This window comes from Nerophis ophidion, linkage group LG15 (genome assembly GCF_033978795.1).
Source record: "Nerophis ophidion isolate RoL-2023_Sa linkage group LG15, RoL_Noph_v1.0, whole genome shotgun sequence".
Taxonomy (NCBI): domain Eukaryota; kingdom Metazoa; phylum Chordata; class Actinopteri; order Syngnathiformes; family Syngnathidae; genus Nerophis; species Nerophis ophidion.
The window spans coordinates 7,521,065-7,537,501 of NC_084625.1; positions in this window are offsets into that span (position 1 = coordinate 7,521,065).

Here is a 16,437-nt window from a genome sequence, read left to right on the forward strand (position 1 = left end):
CTCAAGATTAGTACAGAAAACTATATTTTTTTTTATTTTACATTTGAAGTGAAGTTAAGTGAATTATATTTATACAGCACTTTTTTCTAGTGACTCAAAGCGCTTTTACATAGTGAAACCCAATGATCTAAGTTACATTTAAAGCAGTGTGGGTGGCACTGGGAGCAGGTGCGTAAAGTGTCTTGCCCAAGGACACAACGGCAGTGACTAGGATGGCGGAAGTGGGGATCAATCAGTCAATCAATGTTTATTTATTAGGGCTGCAAATCTTTGGGTGTCCCACTTTTCGATTCAATATCAATTCTTTGGGTCACGATTCGATAAAATATCGATTTTTTTCGATTCAACGCGATTCTCGATTAAAAAACGATATTTTTCCGATTCAAAAGGATTCTGTATACATTCAATACATATATTTCAGCAGAATCTACTCCAGTGTGCTGACATGCTACAGAGTAGTATTTTTTTTTTTAAAAAGCTTTTATAATTGTAAAGGACAATGTTTTATCAACTGATTGCAATAATGTAAACTTGTTTTAACTATTAAACGAACAAAAAATATGATTTATTTTATCTTTGTGAAAATATTGGACACAGTGTGTTGTCAAGTTTATGAGATGCGATGCAAGTGTAAGAAGCAACTGTGACACTTTATTTTTATTTTTATAAATGTCTAATGATAATGTCAAGGAGGGATTTTTAATCACTGCTATGCTGAAATTATAACTAATATTGATGCTGTTGTTGATAATATTATTTTTTGTTTCACTACTTTTGGTTTGTTCTGTGTCGTGTTTGTGTCTCCTCTCAATTGCTGCTTATTGCAGTTCTGAGTGTTGCTGGGTCAGGTTTGGTTTTGGAATTGGATTGCATTGTTATGGTATTGCTGTGTAGTGGTTTGTTGGATTGATAAAGAACAAACAAAAACAAAAATAATTTTAAAAAAAAGAGAATCGATTCTGAATCGCATAACGTATTCGATTTGATTCGTAGTCGAATCAATTTTTTTCCCACAACCCTATTATTTGTATAGCCCTATTTCAACAGTGTCTCAAAGGGCTGCACAAACCACAACAACATCCTCGGTAAAGCCCACATAAGGGCAAGGAAAACTCACGCCAGTGGGACGTCGGTGACAGTGACAATGATGACTATGAGAAACCTTGGAGAGGACCGCATATGTGGGCAACCCCCTCCCCCCCGCCCCCCACCACCACCAGTATGTTTTATACTGTTGTTGAACTATTTTGATTATTGTTTCTCATCTGTTTCGTATTGTTAAAATTGGTAGGTAAACATTTAAAAAAAAAAAAGTCCACTCGTGTGAATGGAATTCATGTTCAATATTAAAAAATACGTCTTAACTCAAGATTAGTACAGAAAATTATATATACTTTTATTTTACATATGACTATAGCTACCAATGTGTACTGTACGTTTTGATTGATTGAAACTTTTATTAGTACATTGGTGTGAATGTTGTCTGTCTATCTGTGTTGGCCCTGCGATAAGGTGGCGACTTGTCCAGGGTGTACCTCGCCTTCCGCCCGATTGTAGCTGAGATAGCCACCAGCGCCCCCTGCAACCCTAAAAGGGAATAAGCGGTAGAAAATTGATGGATGGATGGATGGTTCTCAACCTTTTTTCAGTGATGTACCCCCTGTGAACATTTTTTTAATTCAAGTACCCCCTAATCAGAGCAAAGCATTTTTGGTTGAAAAAATAGAGATAAAGAAGTAAAATACAGCACTATGTCATCAGTTTCTGATTTATTAAATTGTATAACAGTGCAAAATATTGCTCATCTGTGGTGGTCTTTCTTGAACTATTTGGAAAAAAAGATGTAAAAATAACTAAAAACTTGTTGAAAAAGTGACAAGTGATTCAATTATAAATAAAGATTTTTACACATAGAAGTAATCATCAACTTTGGAGATTGTAATAGAGATCCATCTGGATTCATGAACTTCATTCTAAATATTTCTCCACAAAAAAATAAATCTTTAACATCAATATTTATGGAACATGTCTACAAAAAATCTAACTGTCAACACTGAATATTGCATTGTTGCATTTATTTTCACAGTTTATGAACTTACATTCATAATTTGTTGAAGTATTATTCAATAAATATATTTATAAAGAATTTTTGAATTGTTGCTATTTTTAGAATATTTTTTAAAACTCTCATGTACCCCTTGGCATACCTTCAAGTACCCCCAGGGGCACGCGTACCCTCATTTGAGAACCACTGTACTAGTAGATTGCACAGTACAGTACATATTCCGTACAATTGACCACTAAATGGTAACACCCCAATAAGTTTTTCAACTTGTTTAAGTCCACGTTAGTCACTTCATGGTACAAATCAGATGTGTTATCAGCAGGATTTAAGGGATAACATTCCAAAACAGAATTACATACATTTCATTAGATTAGAATTGATTAACGTGGACCCTGACTTAAACAAGTTGAAAAATGTAATCGGGTGTTACCATTTAGTGGTCAATTGTACAGAATATGTACTGAACTGTGCAATCTACTAATAAAAGTTTCATTCAATCAATCAATTCATCTGTAGTCCCATGGCCGTGATGTAAAAAAAATGCAGTAAAATTACAATTTAAAATAAAAAGAAAAGAAAGTGAGGGAAAAAGGTAAACAAAAGCACACAATACATATACTATATGATAAAAAATAAACGTCACAACATAATATTTATCTTAGCATCAATGCAAGCTCATCTTTTAGTGCTGGCAGCTGTCGGCGTTGATAAGCATTATTTTTACACTTTCCACTCAGTGAGGGGAAACGCCGGTTTTTCCAAGTGAGTCCTTGAACGCAGCATCATGACAGAAGTGTAGGGTGTCCGTGGGACTCCAAAAATGTTCACCCTGCATGACTTCTTCATCATTTTAAAGTTAAAAGTAAAAGTACCAATGATTGTCACACACACACTAGGCATACTTGCAAACCCTCCTGATTTTTTCGGGAGACCCCCGAATTTCAGTGCCCCCCCCCCTGAAAATCTCCCGTGGCAACCATTCTCCCAATTTCCACCCGGACAACAAAATTGGGGGCGTGCCTTAAAGCCACTGCCTTTAGCGTCCTTTACACGTCCGCTTTTTCTCCATACAAACAGCGTCTCGGCCCAGTCGCATAATATACGGGGCTGTTACAGACACACATAAGTGAATGCAAGCCATACTTGGTCAACAGCCATACAGGTCACACTGAGGGTGGCCGTACAAACAACTTTAACCTTGTTACAAATATGCACCACACTGTGAACCCACACCAAACAAGAATGACAAACACATTTCGGTAGAACATCCGCACCATAACACAACAGAACAAATACCAAGAAACTCTTGCAGCACTAACTCTTCCGGGACGCTACAATATACACTCCCGTTACGAGGTCTCAAGGTTGGCAAGTATGACACTAGGTGTGTAGAAATGTGTCCTCTGCATCTGACCCATCCCCTTGCTCACCCCCTTGGAGGTGAGGGGAGCAGTGAGCAGCAGCAGTGGCCGCGCCCGGGAATCATTTTTGGTGATTTAACCCCCAATTCCAACCCCTTGATGCTGAGTGCCAAGCAGGGAGGTAATGGCTCCTATTTTTATAGTCTTTGGTATGATTTTGCTGGGATTTGAACTTAAAACCTGCCGATTTCAGGGAAGACACTCTAACCCAGGGGTGTCAAACGTACGGCCCGAGGGCCGGATCAGGCCCGCGAACAGGTTTTATCCGGCCCGCGGGATGAGTTTGCCAAGTATAAAAATGAACATGAAATTTTTGAAAGAAACAGCTGTTCTAAATGTGTCCACTAGATGTCGCAATAGCAATTCTTTGTATCTTTGTAGATGATGCTACATATGTACAAAATAAACCACATGTTAGTACGTCAGTCGAGGAAACTGATCAAACTACATGAATAACATACTGTAATTTGATTTTCATATAATTTTTTCATCTTGATAAATTGAAAATTAACACTAATGAGTTGAATGATGAACATTATCACATAATTTTTCAGAAAATATAAATAAAGACAAATAAAGATAGAAACCGCAACATGTAAGTATAAAAACCCCCAATTTGTAACATTTCAGAATGTGCTTATTCTATTTTCAAACAAAGAAAACAATCTGAAGTTGTCTTTATTTTTAAGTTATCATGCCATGATTTTAACAGTCCGGCCCACTTTGGAGGGGATTTTTCTCCAAAAAATGAGTTTAACACCCCTGCTCTAACCACTGAGTTTTATGTTGCATTCTGACATGTTTTCATGTTGTTTTTTGTAGAATATTGTCTTACAATCAATGCTTTGATAGTTTATTATTTCTCCCCACGTCTTGTTGTTGCCATGGAAAGCCCTTATTATAATATTTGGATTGGCATAATTTATTGCGTTGTGTAACTCTAAAAAAGGGTTTGGATTCTCCTCTCTTGCGTGGAGCTCAGCCCGTCAGAACACGAGTTTGCTCCAGCAGCTGCTTCCGCATCTGAAACATCAAACAAAGACATTATTCTATTATTATTATTCGAGCATGACTCGGACTGGATATCCACGTGTGCGCTATCGTCAATACCGGTTTCCTCTTGGTCTGCATCATTTCCTGCTGTTGCCTCAGCCGGACTGCCTCCAGACTCATGCGGCCCCCTGATAACGGTAACACACACAAACACAATCGTTACATTTAGGGGTGTTCCGGTCTCGTATTGATATCAGATATCAGTCCGATATCAGCCGCAAGTGTTGAACGATATCGGCTAGCAGTTAACAGGTAAATGTCCTCCAATAAGCTCACAAGATATTTATTAGGGTCCTTGGCCCATGGCAAAGGACTCCACATTTTTTAGGGTCCTTGGCCCATGGCAAAAGACTCCACAGGAGTCCTTTGCCATGGGCCAAGGACCCTATTGAAACTGGTGCGTTTTATTATTATTCCGCACCTATGCGCTGTAATTTGACCCCCTTAACATGCTTCAAAACTCACCAAATTTGACACACACATCGGTCTGGCATGCCTTCCCAACTTATTAGGCAGCCAAACCCGAAAAATCAAAATTGCGCGCTACAGCCCCCTAGGAAGGAAAGAAAAACAGACTGCTTGTAACTTCCGTTAGGAGTGTCGTACAGACATGAAACAAAAACTGTCACGTAGGTCTAACTTAGACCTACATTTCATAATTCCACCTTCTAGGGCAAAAATCAACAGGAAGTTGGAAAAAAAACCTTCAAAACTAAATTTTCGATAAAAATTCAATTTTTGCCTCTTTGAGCTGAAATTTGACCCCCTTAAAATGCTTCAAAACTCACCAAACTTGGCACACACATCAGGACTTGCAGAAATTGCGATCTAATGAAAAAAAAACAACTCAAAATTGCGCTCTTGCGCAATTTTTGATCAAAACACAGCAAAAACTGCTTCGAGGAAGAAAACACAGACAAAACTGCTTGTAACTTCCGGTGGGAATGCCGGAAAGACATGAAACAAAAGCTTCTATGTAGGTCTCACTTAGACCTACATTTAGATAATTGACATCCTTCGGCAAAAATCAACAGGAAGTTAAAAATTATCCCTTCAAAATAAAAGTTTTGTAAAAACCCGTCACCTTTTTCAAACGTAAACTCCTCAGAGTGCCTTTGTCGTTTCGGCTTCAAACTCGCACAGGACAGAGATTGAACCCTTTTCATTAAAACTATCCAACAAAGTTTTGATTATTGCTCCAGTTTTGATTTTACGCGCCTTCAAAGAACCCCTGCGCAAAGTTTCCTAAAAACGGTCATTTTTGCCTCTTTGAGCTGTAATTTGACCCCCTTAACATGCTTCAAAACTCACCAAATTTTACACACACATCAGGACTGGCGAAAATTGCCATCTAATAAAAAACCAAACCCCAAAAGTCAAAATTGCGCTCCAGCGCCCCCTAGGAAAAAACCCAGACAAAACTGCTTGTAACTTCTGTTAGGAATGTCGTAGAGACATGAAACAAAGACCTCTATGTAGGTCTGACCTAGACCAGGGCTTGGCAGCGGCCAAAGGCGGACCCAACCAACGCTGCTTGCAGCTTTAATTTTCTCTTATTTTAGTCATTTACAAAATGTAAACATGGTAGCCTATAGAGCAGGGGTCACCAACGCGGTGCCTGCGGGCACCAGGTCGCCCGTAAGGACCAGATGAGTCGCCCGCTGGCCTGTTCTAAAAATAGCTCAAATAGCAGCACTTACCAGTGAGCTGCCTCTATTTTTTAAATTGTATTTATTTACTAGCAAGCTGGTTTCGCTTTGCTCGACATTTTTAATTCTAAGAGACAAAACTCAAACAGAATATGAAAATCCAAGAAAATATTTTAAAGACTTGGTTTTCACTTGTTTGAATAAATTAATTTTTTTTTTTTACTTTGCTTCTTATAACTTTCAGAAATACAATTTTTGCGAGAAAATACAATCTTAAAAATGATTTCAGGATTTTTGAACACATATACCTTTTTAATTCCTTCCTCTTCTTTCCTGACAATTTAAATCAATGCTCAAGTAAATATATTTTTTTATTGTAAAGAACAATAAATACATTTTAATTTAATTATTCATTTTAGCTTCTGTTTTTTCAACTAAGAATATTTGTGATATATTTCTTCAAATTTATTATGATTAAAATTGACCCAAAATATTCTGGCAAATCTAGAAAAACTGTAGAATCAAATTTAAATCTTGTTTCGAAGTCTTTTGAATTTCTTTTAAAATTTTTGTTCTGGAAAATCTAGAAGAAATAATGATTTGTCTTTGTTAGAAATATAGCTTGGTCCAATTTGTTATATATTCTAACAAAGTGCAGATTGGATTTTAACCTATTTAAAACATGTCATCAACATTCTAAAAATAATCTTAATCAGGAAAAATGACTAATGATGTTCCATGAAATTTTTTTTTTTTAATTTTTTCAAAAAGATTCAAATTTTTTTCGGTTGAATTTTTAATTTTAAAGAGTCGAAATTGAAAATAAACTATGTTTCAAAATTTAATTTTCATTTTTTTCGTGTTTTCTTCTCTTTTAAAACCGTTCAATTAAGTGTTTTTTCATCATTTATTCTCTACAAAAAACCTTCCATAGACGGAAAGAAAATGTATGACGGAACGACAGACAGTAATACCCTTTTTTTTTTTTTTATATATATATATTTATCTGTTTCTATATATATTTATTGTGAGAAATCATTAAGATGATCAGTGTTTCCACAAAGATAAATATCATTAATTATTAACAATAACATAGAGTTAAAGGTAAATTGAGCAAATTGACTATTTCTGGTCATTTATTTAAGTGTGTATCAAACTGGTAGCCCTTCGCATTAATCAGTACCCAAGAAGTAGCTCTTGCTTTCAAAAAGGTTGGTGACCCCTGCTATAGAGAGATCAAGAGTTCTTAACCTTTTTGACCTCTTGACCCAACTTTTCCACTACAGAGGGAACTGGGGCCACACTTGAATATTGCCACTGAATTATGGTAATAATCTTGCCCTTCATTTTAATCGTATTCAATATTTATATTTAACGTACTTACACACTGCACCGGGTTGGGAAGGAGACCCTGCCCCAAGAAAAGGAGGAGTTCAAGTACCTCGGAGTCTTGTTCACGAGTGAGGGAAGAGTGGATGGGGAGATCGACAGGTGGATCGGTGCAGTGTCTTCAGTAATGCGGACGCCGTATCGATCCGTTGTGGTGAAGAAGGAGCTGAGCCGGAAGGCAAAGCTCTTAATTTACTGCTCGATCTACGTTCCCATCTTCATCTATGGTCATGAGCTTTGGGTGATGACCCAAAGGACAAGATCACGGGTACATGGAGAGGAGCAGATGAGATGGTTCAGGCATCTGCTCAGGATGTCACCCGAACGTCTCCCTAGGGAGGTGCTTAGGGCACGTCCGACCGGTAGGAGGCCACGGGGAAGACCCAGGACACGTTGGGAAGACTATGTCTCCCGGCCGGCCTGGGAACGCCTCGGGATCCCCCGGGAAGAGCTGGACGAAGTGGTTGGGGAGAGGGAAGTCTGGGCTTCCCTGCTTAGGCTGCTGCCCCCGCGACCCGACCTCGGAAAAGGATGGATGGATGGACACACTGCAAAAAGTCAGTCTTCAAAAACAAGAAAAAAAATACAAAAATGGTGGGGTATTTTATTTGAAAGAAGCAAAATTATCTGCCAATAGAACAAGCACATTTGACTTGTCATGACCAGTGTTTTTCAACCTTTTTTGGAGCCAAGGCACATTTTTGTTCACTGAAAAAATGCGTAGGCACACCGCCGGCACCAAACATTAAAAATGTAAACTCGGTAGTTGATATTGACAGTATTGGGGCGGTATGGCTCGGTTGGTAGAGCGGCCGTGCCAGCAACTTGAGGGTTGCAGGTTCGATCCCCGCTTCCGCCAACCAAGTCACTGCCGTTGTGTCCTTGGGCAGGGCACTTTACGCACCTGCTCCCAGTGCCACCCACACTGCTTTAAATGTAAAAATTAGATATTGGGTTTCACTATGTAAAGCGCTTTGAGTCACAAGAGAAATTCACTTCACTAAAAAGTCATCGTCGCAATTGTTGGATATGAATTCAAAGCATAACCAAGCATGCGTCACTATAGCTCTTGTCTCAAAGCAAGTGTCACGACATCGAGCTGTGACTTATTTGGAGTTTTTGGAGTCTTCCTGTGTGTAGTGTCTTTGTTTTAGCATCCATCCATCTTCTTCCGCTTATGGGGTCGCGGGTGCAGCAGCCTAAGAAGGGAAGCCCAGACTTCCCCCTCCCCAGCCACTTCGTCCAGCTCTTCCCGGAGAATCCTGAGGCGTTCCCAGGCCAGCCGGGAGACATAGTCTTCCCAACGTGTCCTGGGTCTTCCCCGTGGCCTCCTACCGGTCGGACGTGCCCGACACACCTTCCTAGGGAGGCGTTCTGGTGGCATCCTGACTAGATCCCCGAACTACCTCATCTGGCTCCTCTCCAAGTTTCTCACCCTATCTCTGAGGAAGATTCCCGCGACCCGGCGGAGGAAACTCACTTTGGCCGCTTGTACCCGTGATCTTGTCCTTTCGGTCATAACCCAAAGTTCATGACCATAGGTGAGGACGGGAACGTAGATTGAGCGGTAAATTGAGAGCTTTGCCTTCCGGCTCAGCTCCTTCTTCACCACAACGGAACGATACAACGTCCGCATTACTGAAGACGCCGCACCGATCCGGCTGTCGATCTCACGATCCACTCTTCCCTCACTCGTGAACAAGACTCCTAGGTACTTGAACTCCTCCACTTGGACCAGGGTCTCCTCCCCAACACGGAGATGGCACTCCACCCTTTTCCGGGCGAGAACCATGGACTCGGACTTGGAGGTGCTGATTCTTATCCCAGTCGCTTCACACTGGGCTGATCCCGGCCAGATGAAGCCATCAGGACCACATCATCTGCAAAAAGCAGAGACCTAATCCTGCAGCCACCAAACCGGATCCCCTCACCGCCTTGACTGTGCCTAGAAATTTTGTCCATAAAAGTTATGTACAGAATCGGTGACAACAGAGTCCAACCTTCACTGGAAACGTGTCCGTGTTTGTTTAAACAATCGAGACTATTTTAAGTCGTGCGGACGCTATCCTTCTTTGGGTGGAAATTCTCTATTATCATGTCATGTTCGGATGTACTTTGTGGACGCTGTCTCTGCTGCACAGTAAGTCTTTGCTGTCGTCCAGCATTCTGTTTTTGTTCACTTTGGAGCCTGTTCAGTATCAGTTTCGTTTTCCACTTCAATGCCTTTTTTAGGGGTACTCGCCTTTTGTTTATTTTTGGTTTAAGCGTCAGATACGACGTTTACAAAGCAATTAGCAACCTGCTGCCACTTACTGATAAGGAAGAGTATTACACGGTTACTTTGCCACACTTTATTTGCAGATTATAATTACTGGTTTGGGTCAAATATTTTTTAACCCAAATAGGTGAAATTACATAATCTCCCACGGCACACCAGACTGTATCTCACGGCACAGCGGTGTGCCACGGCACAGTGGTTGAAAAACACTTATGTAGACCACAAGGAAGTGTTTTAAATGTAGGGAAAAAAAACAATAATATGACCCCTTTAATGTGCTTTTTGTATTAACATAGACCCGGGACCCGCAAAAGGTGGTGCGCCATATAATCCTATGGTCCGAAAAATTCGGTAGTTATACAAACCCCGTTTCCATATGAGTTGGGAAATTGTGTTCGATGTAAATATAAACAGAATACAATGATTTGCAAATAATTTTCAACCCATATTCTGTTGAATATGTTACAAAGACAACATATTTGATGTTCAAACTGATAAACATTTTTTTTTTTTTGCAAATAATTATTACCTTTAGAATTTGATGCCAGCAACATGTGACACAGAAGTTGGGAAAGGTGGCAATAAATACTGATAAAGTTCAGGAATGCTCATCAAACACTTATTTGAAACATCCCAGGGGTGTGCAGGCTAATTGGGAACAGGTGGGTGCCATGATTGGGTATAAAAACAGCTTCCCAAAAAATGCTCAGTCTTTCACAAGAAAGGATGGGGCGAGGTACACCCCTTTGTCCACAACTGCGTGAGCAAATAGTCAAACAGTTGAAGAACAACGTTTCTCAAAGTGCAATTGCAAGAAATTTAGGGATTTCAACATCTACGGTCCATAATATCATCAAAAGGTTCAGAGAATCTGAAGAAATCACTCCACGTAAGCGGCATGGCCGGAAACCAACATTGAATGACCGTGACCTTCGATCCCTCAGATGGCACTGTATCAAAAACCGACATCAATCTCTAAAGGATATCACCACATATGTTCAGGAACACTTCAGAAAAACACTGTCACTAAACACTGTTCGTCGCTACATCTGTAAGTGCAGGTTAAAGCTCTACTATGCAAAGCGAAAGCCATTTATCAACAACATCCAGAAACGCCGCCGGCTTCTCTGGGCCCGAGATCATCTAAGATGGACTGATGCAAAGTGGAAAAGTGTTCTGTGGTCTGACGAGTCCACATTTCAAATTGTTTTTGGAAATATTCGACATCGTGTCATTCGGACCAAAGGGGAAGCGAACCATCCAGACTGTTATCGATGCAAAGTTCAAAAGCCAGCATCTGTGATGGTATGGGGGTGTATTAGTGCCCAAGGCATGGGTAACTTACACATCTGTGAAGGCACCATTAATGCTGTAAGGTACATACAGGTTTTGGAACAACATCTAAGCGCCGTCTTTTTCATGGACGCCCCTGCTTATTTCAGCAAAACAATGCCAAGCCACATTCAGCACGTGTTACAACAGTTTGGCTTTGTAAAAGAAAGAGTGCGGGTACTTTTCTGGCCTGCCTGTAGTCCAGACCTGTCTCCCATTGAAAATGTGTGGTGCATTAGGAAGCGTAAAATACGACAGCAGAGACCCCGGACTGTTGAACGACTGAAGCTCTACATAAAACAAGAATGGGAAAGAATTCCGCTTTCAAAGCTTCAACAATTAGTTTCCTTAGTTCCCAAACGTTTATTGAGTGTTGTTAAAAGAAAAGGTGATGTAACACAGTGGTGAACATGCCCTTTCCCAACTACTTTGGCACGTATTGCAGCCATGAAATTCTAAGTTAATTATTATCTGCAAAAAAAAAAAATGTATGAGTTTGAACATCAAATATGTTGTCTTTGTAGCATATTCAGCTGAATATGGGTTGAAAAGGATTTGCAAATCATTGTATTCTGTTTATATTTACATCTAACACAATTTCCCAACTCATATGGAAACAGGGTTTGTAAAAAAGAAAGTCTGACGACAAAACAAAATCAATCCTTGTTTTGTTTTCTCACCAACTGTGCTGGGTTGGATGGTGACGTACGCCATCGCTCTGCTCAGCCTCAGCTCCTCCAGAGCGGCGAGCTCGGCATCCGCCTCTGCTCCAACAAGCACACGGGCTTCAAACGCATGCACGCCAACACTTTTTTTGTTTGTTGTTACCGTTTCAAGTGCAGGCCAACTCACTTTTTTGGATCTCCCGTCTCTTCTTGGGGTCAGGGGGGATGACAGTGAAGGCGTTGTGGCTGAAACCAGACACAGACGTGATCATCGGAAGGCGTCAGAATCATTTTGCCAAGCCAGGAGTGTGCAACAGTTGGGGTGCACATGAGTGGATTTGAGGTGTCTACTTTGATCCGCATTACGGTCAGGTCAAAGTTCAAAGCCTCAGCTGTTTACATGAGCAACAGATGGCCTCGGCTAAAGACACACACACACGCACACACACACACACATCCTTTAATTACAGGATGTTTCCATAAAACGGATACTTTACATGAAAAACACAATGGAGTTAGGTCACAATCACCTCTGGATTGCAAGCTTCTTCTGAGGCTGGACGCCCCCTCGCCCCCTCTGCCCAGGACCCTCGCTCCCTTCCCGCCACTCTGCATGTAAGCCCCGCTTTCCTTTCAGTCCGTCGGGTCCGGGGGCAGCGGAGCTGGACCTGGTCCTGCGTTCAAAGCTCACCTTGGAGGGACCCCCCTTCTGGGGCGCTCTGGGACAGCTGGCTGCTCTGTTTCCACGCAACGGGGGCACTCTGAGCGTTTTGGTCCTGGTTCTCGGCTCGGAAGGAGCGTCCAAAGTCTGTTTGTGTCTGCCAGCCCTGGCCGAGTGCATTTTTCTTCTTCTATAGGCTCTCTATTCCAAAAAAAAGTATCTCCTTCTGACTGGGATAAGTTCTTTTTGCAACTATGTAGTCCACTTTTATGTGTCAGTCATCTGGTTGCTATGGAGCTCAAACCACATTAACGCCTCTGAAAAGTTGGATACAAGCTTAAGTAGGACTTCTGGTCAGAACCTTCACAATAAAAGTCACAAACCGTCAATTAATACACGCCAATGAACCCAAAGGGCAGGGGGACACACAAACTATATGTATGCTTATACATTTAAAATCAGCATGTTCATATAATTTCTTATAAACATGTATTATATATGTTTAGATACTGTAACTTTTTTTCTGTACTGTATATAAATTAATGCACTTCTGAATTTGGCGTTAAACCGTACTTCTTTACCAAGTGTTTTTTATGCAAGTGTACTAACAATAAATTGACTCTTGATATATCATCTCCGCTCGGGATGGTCTCCTGCTGGCCCCACTCTGGACTGGACTCTCACTATTATGTTAGATCCACTATGGACTGGACCCTTACTATTATGTTGGATCCACTCTGGACTGGACTCTCACTATTATGTTGGAGCCACTATGGACTGGACTCTCACTATTATGTTGGAGCCACTATGGACTGGACTCTCGCTATTATGTTAGATCCACTATGGACTGGACTCTCACTATTATGTTGGAGCCACTATGGACTGGACTCCCTCTATTATGTTAGATCCACTATGGACTGGACTTTCACTATTATGTAAGATCCACTATGGACTGGACTTTCACTATTATGTTAGATCCACAATGGACTGGACTCTCACTAATATGTTAGATCCACTATGGACTGGACTCTCAGTATTATGTTAGATTCACTATGGACTGGACTCTCACTAATATGTTAGATCCACTATGGACTGGACTCTCAGTATTAAGTTAGATTCACTATGGATCCACTATAGACTGGACTCTCACTATTATGTTAGATGCACTATGGACTGGACTCTCACTATTATGTTAGATCCACTATGGACTGGACTCTCACTATTATGTTAGATCCACTATGGACTGGACTTTCACTATTATGTTAAATCCACTCTGGACTGGACTCTATTATGTTAGATCCGCTATGGACTGGACTCTCACTATTATGTTAGATCCACTATGGACTGGACTCTCGCTATTATGTTGGAGCCACTATGGACTGGACTCTCGCTATTATGTAAGATCCACTATGGACTGGACTCTCACTATTATGTTAGATCCACTATGGACTGGACTCTCACTATTATGTTAGATCCACTATGGACTGGACTCTCACTATTATGTTGGAGCCACTATGGACTGGACTCTCACTATTATGTTAGATCCACTATGGACTGGACTTTCACTATTATGTTAGATCCACTATGGACTGGACTCTCGCTATTATGTTGGAGGCAATATGGACTGGACTCTCGCTATTATGTAAGATCCACTATGGACTGGACTCTCACTATTATGTTAGATCCACTATGGACTGGACTCTCACTATTATGTTGGAGCCACTATGGACTGGACTCTCACTATTATGTTGGATCCACTATGGACTGGACTCTCACTATTATGTTGGAGCCACTATGGACTGGACTCTCACTATTATGTTAGATCCACTATGGACTGGACTTTCACTATTATGTTAGATCCACTATGGGCTGGACTCTCGCTATTATGTTGGAGGCAATATGGACTGGACTCTCACTATTATGTTAGATCCACTATGGACTGGACTTTCACTATTATGTTAAATCCACTCTGGACTGGACTCTATTATGTTAGATCCGCTATGGACTGGACTCTCACTATTATGTTAGATCCACTATGGACTGGACTCTCGCTATTATGTTGGAGCCACTATGGACTGGACTCTCGCTATTATGTAAGATCCACTATGGACTGGACTCTCACTATTATGTTAGATCCACTATGGACTGGACTCTCACTATTATGTTAGATCCACTATGGACTGGACTCTCACTATTATGTTGGAGCCACAATGGACTGGACTCTCACTATTATGTTAGATCCACTATGGACTGGACTTTCACTATTATGTTGGATCCACTATGGACTGGACTCTCGCTATTATGTTGGAGGCAATATGGACTGGACTCTCGCTATTATGTAAGATCCACTATGGACTGGACTCTCACTATTATGTTAGATCCACTATGGACTGGACTCTCACTATTATGTTGGAGCCACTATGGACTGGACTCTCACTATTATGTTGGATCCACTATGGACTGGACTCTCACTATTATGTTAGATCCACTATGGACTGGACTTTCACTATTATGTTAGATCCACTATGGACTGGACTCTCGCTATTATGTTGGAGGCAATATGGACTGGACTCTCGCTATTATGTAAGATCCACTATGGACTGGACCCTCACTATTATGTTAGATCCACTATGGACTGGACTCTCACTATTATGTTAGATGCACTATGGACTGGACTCTCACTATTATGTTAGATCCACTATGGACTGGACTCTCACTATTATGTTAGATCCACTATAGACTGGACTTCCACAAATACTGAGTCAAACCCACTCCACGTCCATTGCATCCGGACTCCCCTGGGAGGGGAAGTTACCCACATTTGCGGTCCTCTCCAAGGTTTCTCATAGTCATTCTCATCGTCGTCCCACTGGGTTGTAAGTTTTTCCTTGCCCTTATGTAGGCGCTGAACCGCGGATGTCGTTGTGGCTTGTGCAGCCCTTTGAGACACTTGTGATTTAGGGCTGTATAAATAAACATTGATCGATATATCATAAAAATATGCATGATTTCTCCAGATGTATGCACTTTAAGGTAACCTAACCTATCCCTTCCCTAATTTAGTTTTCAGAGAAGCAACTATAAAACTATCAATGCACCGTTTTGCACATCAGTCTCTATAAGTCTATTATTTTGAAGGAGTTTTTCCGGTTAGTCCCACATGTTCATGTCATCAGCTTGACAAAGCTGCAGCTTAAAAGTCGCCGAGTGACGCAGCAGTTTTTTTTGTGAGTTGACAATGGCTACCCGTTTAGATTTGGTGTTAACCTTACTAAAGCCCGTAAATAAATGTAAAAAAAATGATTAAATAATGTAAATATTGTTACAAAGTTGCGTTTTTTTAAAGCATTATAATGAGATTGTTATTTAAAAAAAAGGAGGAGACAAGACTAGTTCCGGTTTACTCACCGTTTCCTGTTGAGCTTGTGTCACATCCTGCCGGACCCGTAGTGACACTTCGAACGTTGCGGGAAAACATTCCGCAGAAAACCGGAAGAACCAGAAGTGGTCCAGGTACAGATAAGTTGCAATATACAAGATGGCCGCTTGGCGTCGCAATTGCACCGAGCACCTTCGGACGTTGAGCATGTTATGATTGACAGTTGGACTTCCTGTCTCCAAGCAAACGGTTTTTTATTTTATTTTTTTATTTATAAATTTCAACATTTACAAACAGACGAGAAACAATAATCAAAATAAGTACGAAAATAGTACAAAATAAAAAAACCGAGCGTCAGGTTACAAAGTTGTGTTTTTTTTTTATTATTATTATTTTTTATTTCATTTATAAATTTCAACAATCATACACAGTAAGTCCAACAACAATACAAAACATTACAAAAAATTATGAAAACAGTACAGAACAGCGCCAGGGGGTTTTAAATTCAAAATAACAAAAATAGAATACAAAAAAAAATATATATA